Raw genomic sequence first — 14,100 nt, forward strand, 5'->3', positions numbered from 1 at the left:
CAAACTCCTAACCTCAGGTTATCTGCCCACCTTGGCCTCCCAAAGTGCTGGGATTACAGGCATGAGCCACCAAGCCTGGCCCAAAAGCAATAAATTCTTACAGAGAAAACTGTGTCTAGACATTGTGCATGACTTCATAGGATTTACGACATAACCAATGAAGAAAATCATGAAATAAATTGTGGATATGACAAAAATGGTGGGAGGTGAAGGGTTTCAAGATATGCATCTTGGGTAAGGCACAGTGGCTCATGACTGTAATCCCAACAGTTTGGGAGGCCGAGGTGAGGGGATCACTTGAGCCCAGCAGTTTGAGAGTAACCTGGGCAACCGAGTGAGATCCCATCTCTACAAAAAATTTAAAAGTCAGCCAGGTGTGGTGGTGTGCACCTGTAGTCCCAGCTACTCAGGAGGCTCAGGTGGAAGGATCACTTGAGCCCAGGAGGTCAAGGATGCCGTGAGCTATGATCACACCACGGCACTCCAGCCTGAGCAGGAGTGAAATCCTGTCAAAAAGAAAAGAAAAAGAGGCTGGGCGCAGTGGCTCACGCCTGTAATCCCAGCACCTTGGGAGGCCAAGGCGGGCGGATCACGAGGTCAGGAGATCAAGACCATCCTGGCAAACATGGTGAAACCCCATCTCTACTAAAAATACAAAAAAATTAGCTGGGCGTGGTGGCGGGCGCCTGTTGTCCCAGCTACTGGGGAGGCTGAGGCAGGAGAATGGCATGAACCCTGGGGGAAGAGCTTGCAGTGAGCGAAGATCGCGCCACTGCACTCCAGCCTGGGTGACAGAGCAAGACTCTGTCTCAAAAAAAAAAGAAAGAAAGAAAGAAAAGGATCTTGGAGAAATTCAAGAGCTAACAGATACCATACCAGAGGAATTAACGGGGGACAACTTGATGGAGATGAGTGCTTCCGAACTAGTGCTAGCAATGAGAAAGAAGATGTAGAAGAAGCACAGAAAATGAATTGACAGTAGACAATCGGCATTATTCAAGACTGCTTTTGACATTTTGTATGACATAGACCCTTCTACGATACACACAATGAAGCTAAAGCAAACAGTGAAAAAAAGCTTGCTACCACAGAGAAATATTTTTAGAGAAATCAAGCATAGTGGTGCATGCCTTTAATCCCAGCTACTTGGGAGACTGAGGCAGGAGGATCACGTGAGCCCAGGGGGAGTTCAAGACCAGCAACATAGCGAGACCTCACCTCTAAAAAAAAAAAAAAGCGAGGGTGAGGGAGGCAGGAAGGAAGGAGGGAAGGAAGGAAGGAGGAGGGGAGGGAAGGAGGCAGGAGGAAAGGAGGGAGGGAGGGAGGGGAAGAAAAAGTTAGACAGAAATTACAATGTATTTCCATAAAGTTACATCAAGTATGCCCACCTCTCCTGTCTCCTCATCCACCTCCTCCACCTCTTCTGCCTCTGCCACTCCAGACAGCAAGACCTACCGCTGCTCTTCTTCAGCCTACTCAACATGAAGACAAGGATGAAGACCTTTATGATGATCCACTTCAGTTCATGAACAGTGACTATATTTTCTCTTCCTTACGGTTTTCGTAATAACATTTTTTCTCTAGCGTACTTTATTGTAAGACTATGATATGTAATAAATATACAAAATATGTGTTAGTCAACTATTTATGTTATCTGTAAGGCTTCTGGTCAACAATAGGCTATTAGTAGTTAAGTTTTTGGGGATTCAAAAGTTATATGCATATGTGGATATGACTGCTTGGGGTTGGTGTCCCTAATCCCCAAGTTGTTGAAGAGTCAACTGTATTTTTTGTACCTAGAGCTTACTACCAGCATTAACTGGTTAACTATACCACTTAGATTTTAGCTTTTTTGTGTGAATGTGAGATGGAGTCTTGCTCTGTCACCCAGGTTGGAGTGCAGTGGCGTGATCTCCACTCACAGCAACCTCCACCTCCCAAGTTCAAGTGATTCTCCCGCCTCAGCCTCCTGAGTAGCTGGGATTACAGACGTGTGCCACCATGCTTGGCTGATTTTTTTGTATTTTTAGTAGACACGGGGTTTCACCATGTTGGCCAGGCTAGCCTTGAACTCCTGACCTCAATTGATCTGCCCAGCTCGGTCTCCCAAAGTGCTGGGATTAAAGGTGTAAGCCACCTCGCCCGGCCAGATTTTAGCTTTTATTTCTAAAATAAAACATCAACAACTAAAAACCAGTTACAGAACTATATTTCTCAAACTAAACTGGGAGCAATGGACTATAAGCCATGAGTTCTGATGAAAGTTTGAAAGGTTTGTATTTCCCAGAGAAGACTGGTACGGCCCCTGCACAAGGACGACATGGAAATTTGTGAAGTGTTCCATGAAAAAAACAAATTAAAAAAATAAATTTTTTTGAGACAGAGTCTCACTCTGTTGCCCAGGCTGGAATGCAGGGCGCAATCTTGGCTCACAGCAACCTCCACCTGGGGGCTCAAGTGATCCTCCCACCTCAGCCTCTGAAGTAGCTGGGACTACAAGTGTGCGCCACCACGACTAGCTAATTTGTCTAGTTTTTCTAGAGACGGGGTCTCGCCATGTTGCCCAGGCTAGTCTCAAACTCCTGAGCTCAAGCCATCCACCCACCTCGGCCTCACAGAGCGCTGGAATTACAGGCATGAGCTACCGCACCTGGCCTAAATTTTTTTTAAAAAAGAAAGGTTTGTATTTTCATTTCAATAGTATTTTTATAAAGTACATTCTGGATCATCTGAATAACCACATCACATCCAAAATCAATGTACAAGAATTCAGATGAGCTAAAGAAAAAGGCACAAAATGGACTTATAAAATAAATGACATATTTATGCCAAATAAAAGCCAAACCACTTAACCTGAGATTTAAGAAGGAAAGCCTTGCAGCATTCAAACACAGAAGAGTGGTGTAGAAAGTGAGTCATCATAGGATATAGAGTATGTAGAAAACAGGCCGGGTGTGGTGGCTGATGCCTGTAATCCCAGCATTTTCAGAGGCTGAGGTGGACAGATCGCGAGGTCAGGAGTTCGAGACCAGCCTGGCCAATATCGTGACACCCCGTCTCTACTAAAAATACAAAAAAAATTAGCCGGGAGTGGTGGTGGGCACCTGTAGTCCCAGCTACTTGGGAGGCTGAGGCAGGAAAATCGCTTGAACCTGGGAGGCAGAGGTTGCAGTGAGCCAAGATTGCGCCACTGTACTCCAGCCTAGGTGACAGAGTGAGACTCTGTCGCAAAAAAAAAGAAAGAAAGAAAGAAAAAGAAAACTGCACATCTGCGCTAGGAGAGACCCTAGTATATTCACTATGGAAAGAAATACATTTTTGTTTTGTTTTGAGACAGTGTCTTGCTCTGTCATCAGGCTAGAGTGCAATGCCAAGATCATGGCTCACTGCAGCCTTGGACACCTGGGCTCAAGTGGTCCTCCCACCTCAGCCTCCCGAGTAGCGGGGACTACAGAACGAGCACAAGCCATCACACTCTGGCCAATTTTCTTTGTATTTGTTGTAGAGACAAGGTCTTGCTACGTTGCCCAGGCTGGACTCAAGCTATCCTCCCACCTTGGCCTCCTAAAGTGCTGGGATTACAGGTGTTAGCCACTGTGCCTGACCCAAAGATTGTTTAAGCAAAACAACATCATCCATCACCCTAAGTTTAATTTTTTTACATTGGTTTTACAGTTTTGTTTATATTAGATTTATAAATTTACTTTTTGTTTGTTTGTTTTTGAGACAGAGTCTGGCTCTGTCGCCCAGGCTGGAGTGCAGTGGCGCGATCTCAGCTCTCTGCAACCTCTGCCTCCCAGGTTCAAACGATTCTCCTGCCTCAGCCTCCCAAGTAGCTGGCATTACAGGCACCCACCACCATGCCCGGTTCATGTTTGTATTTTTTAGTAGAGACGAGGTTTTGCCATGTTGGGCAGGCTGGTCTCCAACTCCTGACCTCAGGTGATCCACCCACCTCGGCCTCCCGAAGTGCTAGGATTATAGGCATGAGCCACCACACCTGGCCTATAAATTTACTTTTGATTTATACTTGGTTTTATATTTATATCTATCTTAGAAAGTAAATATCTTAATAAAGTAAGTTAGGACAATACTGGGGATTCACAATTTTTTTTTCCCTTTAAAAGGGAACTGTAAATTGCTATTATTAAAAAATCAAAAAACAGGAGCCAGGCATGGTGGCTCACGCCTGTAATCCCAACACTTTGGAGTACTAAGGCAGATGGATCACTTGAGGCCAGGAGTTCGAGAACAGCCTGGCCAACATGGGGAAAGCCCATCTCTACAAAAATTAGGTGGGCATGGTGGAGCGCACCTGTAGTCCCAGTTAGGAGGCTGAGCTATGAGAATCACTTGAACACGGGAGGCAGAGGTTGCGGTGAGCCAAGATTATGCCACTGCACTCCAGCCTCGGCGACAGAGCGAGACTCCATCTCAGAAAAAAAAAAAAAAAGTCAAAAAATAGATGCTGGCGAGGCCATGGGAACACTTATACACTGTTGGTGAAAATGTAAATTAGTTCAGCTGTAGAAAACATCTTGGTGATTTCTAAAAGAATTTGAAACAGAACTACCATTTGACCCAGCAATCACATTACTGGGTACATATCTAAAAGAAAACAAATGTTTATGCCAGAAAGACACATGCACCCACATGGTCATCGCAGCACTACTCACAACAGCAAAGACATGGAAACAAGCTGGGTGCCCATCAATGGTGATTGGATAAGAAAAATGTGGTACATATACACTATGAAATACTACATAGCCATAAAAAAGAAAGAAACCGTGTCCTTTGCAGCAACATGGATGCAGCTGGAGGCCATTATCCTAAGCAAATTAACACAGAAACAGAAAACTAAATACCGCATATTCTCACTTATAAGTGGGAGCTAAATACTGGGTACTCACGAACATAAAGATGGCAACAATGGAAACTGGGGACTACTGGGGACGTAGGGAGGGGATCAATGGTTGAAAAACTATTGGCTGGGCACAGTGGCTCCCGCCTGTAATCCCAGGACTTTGGGAGGCTGAGGCGGGTGGACCACGAGGTCAGGAGAGCAGTATCATCCTGGCTAACATGGTGAAACCCCATCTGAACTAAAAATACAAAAAATTAGCCGGACATGGTGGCATGTGCCTGTAGTCCCAGCTACTCGGGAGGCTGAGGCAGGAGAATCGCTTGGACCTGGGAGGCAGAAGTTGCAGTGAGCCAAGATTGCACCACTGCACTTCAGCCTGAGCGACAGAGCAAGGCACCGTCTCAAACAAAAAAAAAAAAGAAAGAAAAACTATTGGATACTATGCTCGGTGCCTGGGTGACAGGACCATTCATACTCCAAACCTCAGCATCATGCAATAACAAACCTGCACATGTATGCCTTGAATCTAAAATAAAAGCTGGAAAAAAAAAAAGGTGAATTCCAAATTAGTCACATACCTTTAAAGTCTATGTTCAAGTATACACTATTTAAATTTGAGCTTCTACCACTTATATTTAAATGTATTATGAAGTATCTGCTGCACTACTCCCATTCTATTTAGGTGAGCTTCCTTAATTTTGTAACTTACTTTCCATAAAGTCTTTGCTACATGATAATTACATGAATTTCACAATGTATTTCAAAGGGTGTGAATTAACAACATAATAAAAAGAAATGGGCCAGGCGTGATGGCTCACATCGGTAATCCTAGCACTTTGGGAGGCTGAGGTTGGTGGATCACCTGAGGTCAGGAGTTCGAGACCAGCCTGGCCAACATGGTGAAACCCCGTCTCTACTAAAAATACAAAAAGTAGCCAGGCATGGTGGCGGGCGCCTGTAATCCCAGCTACTCGAGAGGCTGAGGCAAGAGAATCGCTTGAACCCGGGAGGTGGAGGCTGCAGTGAGCGGAGATCACACCACTACACTCCAGCCTGGGCAACAGAGTTAAGACTCCGTCTCAAAAAACAAATAAATACATAAAAATAAATAAATAAATAAAAAGAAATTATATAACTGAGTGAAATAACAAATAAATGCTATTCATTTATTCACATACTCAATGAATAGGGTTATGTACCAAGGGATAGGCATTGTACCCGAGAATGAGAATAAAACATCCTATGAAACTGAACAAATACATAAAAATAAAAAAGGGAACTTTATATTATTCATGCTTATGATTAACATGATGGAAAAAACATGCAGATTCAAATCAGAAAAGACCTGTTTCCAAATCATGGCTCTCCTAGTTGCTTATCATGTAATCCAAGTCAATAACAACATCTCCGAGCTTCATTTACTTACAGGGTTACTGTGAAGATAGTTATGAGGTATGCTGTAACTCAAAGTTATTTTCCTGTTTATCTAAATTAGCTTCTCCTCCTGATTTCTCTATTGTTTTACGGCATTCGATAGTCTACTAAATGGCCAGGCGTGGTGGCTAACGCCTGTAATCTCAACACTTTGGGAGGGTGAGGCAAGTAGATCACCTGAGCTCAGGAGTTTGAGACCAGCCTGGCCAACATGGTGAAACCCTGTCTCTACCAAAAATCCAAAAACTTAACTGAGCGTGGTGGCCCACGCCTGTGGTCCCAGCTACTCACCAGGCTGAGGTGGGATTATCACTTGAGCCTGGGAGGCAGAGGTTGCAGTGAGCTGAGATCCACTGCACCCTAACCTGGGTGACAGAGTGAGACCCCATCTCATTTAAAAAAAAAAAAAAAATTCTATCAAACACCAGGGCTTACAATTGTATTATCGTTGACATCTCTTTCCATAGAAATATTAATCTGTCATATATCATGCAGATTATACCTTCACCATGACTCTATCCTCCTGTAACCAATCGTGTCTAAATCTCCAACTCCTGAAGCCTACTATGGTGTTTTTACCTCCATCTCCCCTCACCTACAATGCATTCTACATAAAAGCTACATGTACAGGGTTTATCTTCTGAAGTATATCTCTGAGGCTGTCATTCTTCTACACTAAGTTACATTTTCTCTAACTATTAAGGCCTTCTGCAGCAAGACCCCACTCAATCAATCCTTCCAACTTCACCTCCAGTGATTCTTAAACTGAAAGTTCCCTGCGGTAATGATATTGAGGTTATTTTATCCACTATCCCTAGCATACTACATGACACATAGTAGACACCCAATAATAATGTTTGAAAAAGTAGTGAAAATCGGCCGGGCGCGGTGGCTCAAGCCTGTAATCCCAGCACTTTGGGAGGCCGAGGTGGGTGGATCACGAGGTCAGGAGATCGAGACCTTCCTGGCCAACACGGTGAAACCCTGTCTCTACTAAAAATACAAAAAAATTTAGCCAGGCGTGGTGGCGGGCGCCTGTAGTCCCAGCTACTCAGGAGGCTGAGGCAGGAGAATGGCGTGAACCCGGGAGGCGGAGCTTGCAGGGAGCCAAGATCGCTCCACTGCACTCTAGCCTGCGCCACTGCACTCTAGCCTGGGCGACAGAGTGAAACTCTGTCTCGGAAAAAAAAAAAGAAAAAGTAGTGAAAATCTATAATACTCTTCCCCCAAAAAATGAACACTGGACTATCTCTGGTGGTATAACTCTTGCTTCATTTCTCTCTAACACACTTTTAATTATTAATAGACAATTGTTCTAACCAGGACAATCTGAAAACTGGTCTTTAAAGACAATCACAAAGAATCACAAAGAGACAATAACACTCTGTGAATAAAAGAAAGCCAATGAAAAAGCTTTTTAATCACCTTATTTTAATTATTTTTAAAATTCTTAGTCTTACTACTAAGTCAGCAGCTATAAGGCATGTGTCAAATAACTGCAACATAAAAATTGTAATTTTAAAAAGACAAAACCAAGTACCTACTGAATAATACAGCAACAGACAAATTATTTTTAAAAAATAATCATTATCATCATCATTAAACCTTCTGAGTACCTCTCAGGTATTTCTCCTAAAAAATTTTTTGGGTCTCTTATTCTTCTAGTAAGTGAAAGCCAGACCTACAAACTATACACACCCATTCACACAAAATATTTCCCCTCTAAGTAAACTACAAAATTTCTGATATATGACACACTATGGCACGGTGTGTTATATATACTCTTTTTAGACAATTTGAATAAGGAAATAATATCACATATACTCTCAGTAGACAATTTGAATAAGGAAATTTAGGGCTAATCATAAACATTACCCATGGGCATTCCTCAATACTAATCTTTCTGTTCATTATACACTCAATGTCATTGACCCAAAAAAGTTGGGGGAAAAGCATAGGGTCCAAATTAATGTATAAAAATTTTTTTGCCCAGCCTAAAAATTTGATTCACATGTAACTTTTCTGTAACACTAGTGTTGTGTGCAAGGAGACAGACTGCTAGGGATCTTTCAGCATAACCTAAAACTTACATGGGTCTTCGGATAACCTAATAAAACAGTGGCTGTTATAGTCAATCAATCCAGCTCTCTAAACAAAGGGCTAGGCTAATCACTCCAGCATTTAGAAATAACAGAGGTCTCAATTTATCTTTCCCAACTTAATGTACTCACAACAAATGCTTGCATCACGCCATCGCAACTCTCCTTCTTAACAATGAAGGTAAAACTCATGACCAAAAGAGAGCTCCTAGAGCTGTATTTCATTTGCATTATAAAATCTACAGCAAAATTTTTCATAACTTTACTTTCTGAATTCATGAACTAGGTTGGCGGGGGCAGGAGGATGAGTATAGAGAAGAACTTCCGTGAAAAGCATGAGTGTAAAATATAACTGAGAGTATCTCAATTGTTATTTGCCAAATGGCAGGGGCAAAGAGGTTAGTTACTCTAAGGATAACAGAGCATTAAAATTTTTTTTCTAATTCTTATAAAACTGGTCCCTATTCTATAAAATGTGAACATCCACAGCCCAACAAGTTACAGACTGGGATCTAAGACACAGACCTTAAATGCATAATAAAATGCTAATGCTCTGCCTCCCTAAAGAAACGTACAACCCCAAGAACTGCTGAACACCATCAAAGCAACACCCGCCAGAGTGGCTGTTTTAAAAATTATATCAGGAAATCATGATAAGTGCTAGCGGTTCCTCTAGGCCTCAGCAGCAGCCTTAGGTATAAGAGCAAACTGGAGCCCTCTTAACACTCAAAGAATAATGTTGATGTCATGACGAGGCTACTGATTCTTCGCACTCCAGACAAGTCATTCCTTGATCCACCGCGCAATTCTTTCCCCACCCACCCCCATCCCCCCAAATAAAGAGATCTCCAGACAGAGAAGCCCTCGGGTACCCCCTCCTCCTCTACCTTCAGCGGCTGCCGCTTTCTCCTCCCTCGGGCTCCGAGGTAGGGGCTCCAGAAGGTCCTGGGCAATCCCGAGCCCCGGCGGGGCTTGTTTTGCCCGTGCACGATAGCTCTGGCCAGCAGCTTCCTTTCCCAGTTTGTCCAAACTGGAGCGCTCCAGGGTACCCGGGGACCGAGAAGGGAGCCGGGGTGGCGACGTCGCCGTCGCCGCCGCCTCTGGTATGTCAGGGGCCGGGATTGTATTTCGAAAGATCCGCCATTTTCACCTCGTCATCACCATCACAGCTCAGCAGCTTCCCCGACAGCCGGAGCCCGGGCCGCCGCCGCCGCCGCCACCACCAGTAACCTCCCCCTTCCTCCTCCTCCCCTCCCTGCCCGCCCCTCCCGGGAGGCGCACACCCACATATCCGGGGAAGCCTCCCGCCGCCCCGCCAACCTTCAAACGCACAAGGGCCGTGCAAGTGCACACGGGCTACGCCGAGACCTTTCACCCCCGGGCGGAGCACGGGCCCCCGCAGGGACGCCAAAGGAAGTCGCGCCACCCGCGGGGTCCCAAGTCCGGCATATTTTTGTTTGCAAGACCAAAAGCCATGCGGAGGGTGGCATAAGGACAATAAAGAACCCAAACTCTTTCATTTTCAGAGCAGCAACTTGAGAGAGATGGTGGAATGCGTTTCATTCACTGTGGCTATCTCAGGCACTAAAAACACTGTGAAAGACCTTTAATGTCATTCACCAACTTTGACATTTTACCCCACCCGCAGAACTACTTTGACAGGATGAGCTATTTCCATATGCATGTTCGACCTTTGACACCTTTGTCAATTACAGGCAGCAATCCTCATGCAGATGAGGCGGTCAAAATATCTAATTTAAAAAAATAAAGTTCTGAGCTATCTTCCTCTCCAACTTAATTTTATCTGGTCATTTCTGTCCATGAACACTGACTTCCAATCTGTCATCGGTTTAAGACGTCAAAGTGCAACTAGATTTAAAATGATTGAACTAATTGTAGAAACATTCATGAATGATCAATTTCTAAAATATTGAAAATATAACTCTTAGCTAAAATTATTTGCCAAATGTTTTTTAGGATCTAAGTCATCAAATTAGAAAAAAAATCTGCTATTTGTTCAGTACAGTAAAAATAAACAGCTTGCTTCAGAACAACATCCTAGAGCTACCTACTAGGTACGTAAGAGTTACCAGCTCTTGTCATCAGTCAGTTGAATAAGTAACCAAAAGAGAACAGAGGTAATTCTTAATCATTTAAAAAATAACAAAACATAAGCTGCAAGGCTTCTGAAGAGATCAGCATTTAAAAAAAAAAAGGAAACTGGCTGCCTTGTCAATTTCAGAAAGAGTTAACCATCCAAAAGCTGAATTCTGTATCATTCGACCACAACATAAGCTCTGGGCAAACTGAATTTCAAGGCTGCGAACAGGGCCACTCTACCGTCTAAGTTAGTGCAGGAAGAGTAAGGTTGAAGTTGAAGTTGAAAAAGTCATTTCATTTCCCTACCTTGTTTCAATGGCAACTCCATATAAAAGTCAGTAGATTCAGCCTTCAACAAGGGCTGTCCACCACCCACCCCAATTGCTGTTTTCATATGCAGACTACCAGATGCTGAGAGTATAAAGTGTTCTCAATTACTTCATCTTTAAACTTCATTTCCCCACTGACGGCCCCGTCCATCCGCACTCTGCTTGGTTGTTTACCGTTGCTGGCCAAGCTAAGTCCCGGCCCGCTCCCTTCCCCCGTGCACCTCGGGAACATTATGACATTTGGCTGGTGGGCTTCGCGAGGAAAACGGACACGCACGAAGAAGAGCCTGTACAAAGGGGCATAGGAAGAACGCGGCGGCGGGCAGTAGGGATAGGAGGGACTGGCACAAAATGACACAGCAGCAAAACCGGTTCCCAGAAACCCGGGGCCGCCACGGCCGGCTTGTTGGGTCGCGCAGTGTGCGTGTCAACAGCCGCGGGAGCCCTTCCTACAGACCGCCGGGCAGGCGGCTGGCCGAGCGCTGGCCCTGCCGGGTGACAGCCAGCCTCCCCAGAGCCGACTGGGAGACCGAGCCCCGAGGATCCTTCGCCCCCCGCAGCCCAGCTTCAGGCAAGGGGCGCGGCGGACCCCGCTGACGGGTTCCCGCTCCCCGCCAAGGACCACCGGCCCGGGCTCCCGGAGGGAGCGGTCCAGCGCTCTCCGCCCGCGCAGGCACTCGCAGCGGGGGCCGGTTCCCCCTTCCCGCCAGCCCGCCCAGTAGCCCCCATCCCGGGGGCTGACACTCACCAAAGCCGGCGGCGCCGCCGCCTCCTGGTCGCGCGGCGCTCCCTGGGCTCCCAGCAGCAGCGGCGGCGGCGGCGCCTCCGAGACACAGACCAGGGTTTGTTCAAAATCACGCGCCCAGCGCCATTCCACCGCCGCATCCCATAATACGCTGGGCCCTCCCCGCCCGCGCGCCCCTCTCTGCCCGCCCCTCTCTGCCCGCCCCTGCGCTCCGCACCCCGCCCCACGGCCGGCTTCCTTCGCTCCGCCTCTTCCGCGGCGCCTCGTCCCTCCCCTTGGCAACCCAAGCCCGCGTCATTCCGCTGGGCTCCGCCAGGGCGCTCCAGCTCCACGTGACGCCGAGTGGCGCCCGGTCAAAGCGATCGCACGGAATGTTCCATCGGACTGAAGCTGATGGGGGGAGGACCCGCATCGCGCTGCGGTTGGGAGAGACCGTCCCTTCGTCTAGCTTTCCTTGTTAGGAAGTCCGGGTTGTAGGTGCGACTTCCAGGATATCCCGCTGTTTGATGTGCTTGAGTGAGGAGGTGATCAGTAGTCACAAATGCCAAGTCACTGTGTTTTTAGGCACTAGTTTTGCAGGGGTCGCTAAAAAGCCACAGGGAGATCATTGAGAGTTAAACTTATTTTGAAAGAGACGTTTTGCTTTTCTTGCAACACACGGCTAAGACTAACACTGTCAAAATTATTTGTATTTAATCACCTTTTATTTTTTCCCTCGATTTATATGATATCCAAATACGGAGTCGGATGAACAGACGCTGACAGATCATTCTGAGGGGAAAAAAAAAATTATTCTGAGAGATTATTATCAACTGCTGTGTGTGAGACAAGCACTACATATACGAAAATGGAAAATACAAGAGTGTAAATGTAAGATGGTGCGATACAGTGTATAATTTGCTAATGGAGTACGGAGGACATACAAGTCAGCATGAGAGACTACCTAGGGAACACAATAGAGGAGGTGAAACCGTGTAGTGGAGGCAGCAGTCACTTTGGAATCAAGCAGTACTGGTATTTAATGGCACCTCCGTTTATTAGTGTATAGTGTATAACGTTTATTTTCCTATCCAGCAAATAAAAATAACAAAACTTCCCAGGATTCTGATGGTTAAATAAAATGAAGGGTGTTAAGCAGGTACACAGTCTCTGCCTGAAATGTTAGTTCCCTTGTGCCATAATCAACACCCAGTACCAGCCCAAACACTAATAGTCAGGATTTAACAAGGCAAATGTCATGAAATTAGCAAAGCCTTGAAAATGGGAAGGTCTGTGACATGTGCAAGGAATGTGATAAAGTTGAATGACACAAAGGCTTTGTTGGAGATCAGCATTGTGAGCCCACTTTATGAGGAACCTTGAGAGCTAGTGTGAGAAATCCTCATGGTAAAATGATTGATGGTACTGTTGGGGCACCACTGGAAGGAAGAAGAGAGTGAGATGGGGTACCCAAAACTGGCTAGATTTTAGAGAGACCAAAATATCTCAAAAAAGGGAGACCCTTTCCCAGTTTATTCCACAAGGCAGCATAACTCTCATACTAAAACCCAAGACAAACAGTACCCAAAAAAGAGAAGGGAAACTTCCTTTCTCACTATGATTTTGTTATGAAGGCAAAATTGAGTATTTAGATGTTATTGGTGCTGCGGCTCACACCTGTAATTGCAGGACTTTGGAAGACTGAGGCAGGAGGATGGGTTGAGGCCAGGAGTTTGAGACCAGCCTGGGCAACATAGTGAGATTTCATCTCTACAAAAAAAAAAAAATTTTAAATAAAAAGAATTAAGAAGTTATCAGACTGGGCACAGTGGCTCACACCTGTAATCCCGGCACTTTGCGAGGCTGAGGCAGGTGGATCACCTGAGGTCAGGAGTCTGAGACTAGCCTGGCCAACATGGTGAAACCCTGTCTCTACTAAAAATACAAAAATTAGCCAGGCGTGGTGGCATGCGCCTATAGTCCCAGCTACCCAGAAGGCTGAGGCAGGAGAATCACTTGAACCCGGGAGGCAGAGTTTGCAATGAGCCGAGGTCATACCACCGCACTCCAGCCTGGGCAACAGAGTGAGACTCTTTAAAAAAAAAAAAAAAAAAAAAAAAAGATTTTATCAAATTCCAGCAATGTGGTAGTAAAAAGAATTTCATCATGACGAAGTATATGGTTTAACATAAACAGTGATTTAACATTAAGAAATCTACTAGTGTAATTTATTAGATTGAAGGAGAAAAACCAAATGATAGTCTCTAGAGATACATTGTATAACATTCAACAACCACTTTGAATTTTTTAAATTCTTAGTAAACTAGAAATAAAAGAATATTTCCTTAATTGGATCAAGGTAATCATCAGAGAGCAACACCATACATTTCAGTGAAATGGCACAGGCTTTCACCTTAAAATCAGAAACTCAATAAGGAGGCAGGGATATAGTAGCTATTTACCATTTTTGAGTGTGTTCTAGCTAAGTTAAATAAGAAAAAATGAAAGAAGAGTTATAATATAAAGGAAGAAGGAGACTAAATGGTCCTT

General features: G+C 45.0%; 1 protein-coding gene across 6 annotated transcripts in view; it reads right to left on the reverse strand.

Annotated features, from left to right (window-relative positions):
• Positions 1-11,727, reverse strand: part of LIN54 (lin-54 DREAM MuvB core complex component) — an 88,942-nt gene extending 77,215 nt beyond the window's left edge. For 3 of the 6 annotated variants that reach the window (XM_054486300.2, XM_063663832.1, XM_054486296.2), the window contains exon 1: positions 11,575-11,727. The gene's annotated coding sequence lies outside the window, so the exon portion shown is untranslated. Of the gene's footprint in view, positions 1-1,388; positions 1,408-9,284; positions 9,535-11,574 lie in introns of those variants that run through there. The other 3 variants (XM_054486301.2, XM_054486297.2, XM_063663831.1) reach the window with 2 other exon arrangements.
• Positions 11,728-14,100: the final 2,373 nt, after the last annotated feature.

Source organism: Pongo pygmaeus, chromosome 3, assembly GCF_028885625.2.
Source record: "Pongo pygmaeus isolate AG05252 chromosome 3, NHGRI_mPonPyg2-v2.0_pri, whole genome shotgun sequence".
Classification (NCBI taxonomy): domain Eukaryota; kingdom Metazoa; phylum Chordata; class Mammalia; order Primates; family Hominidae; genus Pongo; species Pongo pygmaeus.